We start from the raw sequence: 2,386 nt of genomic DNA, 5'->3' as shown, positions 1-2,386 counted from the left end.
ATATAATACTTGGTTCTAGTAATGCATATCTTTGCAAGGAATTTTCTAAGTTAATGCAGGATGAATTTGAAATGAGTATAATGGGAGAATTGAATTTCTTTCTTGGAATTCAAATCAATAAATGCAAAGATGGAGTGTATGTTCATCAGACAAAGTATACTAAGGAGCTTCCGAAAAAGTTCAATCTTGAGAATTGTAAAGAAATGACACCAATGCATCCAACTTGCACCTTAAGCAAAGGAGATACATGATCAAAGGTTAATCAGAAGCAGTACAGAGGTATGATAGGTTCTTTGTTATATCTCACTGCATCTAGACCTGATATTTTATCCAGTGTATGCTTGTGTGCAAGATTCCAGTCAAATCCTAGAGAATCTCACTTAACAGTTGTTAAGAGAATCTCAAGATATATGAAAGGAACAACTAATCTTGGACTCCTTTATAGGAAATCCTTAGATTATAAGTTGGTTGGATTCTGTGATGTTGATTATGCTGGTGACAGGATTGAAAGAAAATCAACTAGTGGAAACTGTCAGTTTATTGGTGAGAATCTGATATCATGGGCTAGCAAAAGACAAGCAATCATTGCTATGTCAACAGCAGAAGCAGAATACATCTCAGCTGCAAGTTGTTGTACACAACTACTTTGGATGAAACATTTGTTGGAGGATTATAAGATTAATAAAAACAATATTCCCATTTATTGTGATAATACTGCTGCTATTTGTTTGTCTAAGAATCCAATCTTACATTCAAGAGCTAAACATATTGAAATCAAACACCACTTTATTAGAGACTATGTTCAAAAAAGAATTTTGGATATACAATTCATTGATACTGATCATCAATGGGTTGATATATTCACTAAGCCTTTAACCGTTGAAAGATTTGATTTTATTAAGAAAAATTTAAACATGCACTTTGTGTCTGATTAAATGCTTGCCTCTGAATAGGAATTTAGGTTCTGAAGTTGTTCAAAAGCTCTTCACTGAGATTTTGAGGAAAATATGCTTCTAATGACATCAGCATCTGAACTCCAGATTCTGGACTTCTTGCTTCTGATAGCAGTGTTAGTGGAAACGTTGGAAGTTACTTTTTAGTGACACTTGTCCCACTAACATAGTAGTTACTCTGAGAACCTCTGACGTGGTCTATTTGTATTGGTTTATAACTAATAGGGCAATGATGAATTTTTAGCTTTGAATGTACTATGTCGCGCCTCTTTGTCATTAATGTTTGTGTTTGTTTGTTCCCTGTCTGAATTGCAACCGTTTTGCTAAAAACACTTAGACATACTCACACACACTTCTCACTTCACTTCCTACACTTTCTGATTTTGGGATGTCTCTCTAAAAACTCTTCATTTTCAAAAATCAAACCTTTAGAACCCTAAAATCTTCATCAATCATCATGGCCGAATCAACTTCTAGTCAAGCTCTCCCCATGCAAATAGATTATGCTGAATCTTACCATATCAAGCCTAGAACAATGGAAATTAGAGAAGATGAGTTGATCGTACAAGTTGAAAGTCTGGTGGATTTTGTGTCGTTGAAACATCACAAAGTTAATCTCTCCAACTATCTTCTTCATCATGAAATGGATGGTTACTTTGGTATATTGAATGGACCAACTTATGAAGACATGGTGAAGTACTTCTGGGTTAGGGCTAAAGTGTACAACAAAGATGCTGCTAAGCAAGAAGAGCGTGAAAAGATTGCTGGTGACAAGAGTTTGGAAGGGAAGACAAGACAAGAAATGGGTTTGAAGAAGTTCACAGGAACAGAGATTCATTCCAATGTAACGGGAATCCCTATCACCATTACAGAGGAAACCATTGGAAAAGCTTCAAGAAGATCCAATGATGAGAGTTTCAGTGGGATTTTAGCAAGAAGACAAAATCCTGGATTCAAATCACTTATGAAGCTTTGTACAAGCACAATGCTTATGAGAAGTACAAGCACATGCAAAAAGAACATAGAGTTCTTCATAAGCTAATTCAGGAATGCTTCTTAGCAAAGGGAGGTGGCACTGACACTCTGTCATTGGACCACAAAGTTTTTTCTATAATTTCTGGTAAAATATGAGAAAGTGAATTTGCCTAAATACATTTTTCATCATATGATTTGGGCTCTGAAGAAAATTCAAAAAGACAATAGGAAATTTATTCCTTATGGAAGACTACTATCAAAAATTTTCTATCAAGGAGTTCTTCTCACTGCCCTAAAAAATTCCGGTGTTGTCTTTGATGTTCATCTTGGAACAATGATTGGAAAATACATCAATGGATTTACTCTGAGGAGCATGGGCATTGTGAAAAATGTTGACAAGCTGGAATATGACTTGAAGGAATCTATGATTGTGCCTGACCTGATGGTTAACTTTCCTC

General features: G+C 35.3%; 1 pseudogene; it reads left to right on the top strand.

Annotated features, from left to right (window-relative positions):
- The first annotated feature begins 212 nt into the window (after positions 1-212).
- Positions 213-935, top strand: LOC146937359 (secreted RxLR effector protein 161-like; annotated as a pseudogene).
- Positions 936-2,386: the final 1,451 nt, after the last annotated feature.

Source organism: Medicago sativa, chromosome 3 (assembly GCF_051527215.1).
Source record: "Medicago sativa cultivar Bolivia chromosome 3, Bolivia_mono, whole genome shotgun sequence".
NCBI lineage: Eukaryota > Viridiplantae > Streptophyta > Magnoliopsida > Fabales > Fabaceae > Medicago > Medicago sativa.
Note: the sequence above shows the minus strand (reverse complement) of the source record. Positions and strands in the feature narration are given on the sequence as shown.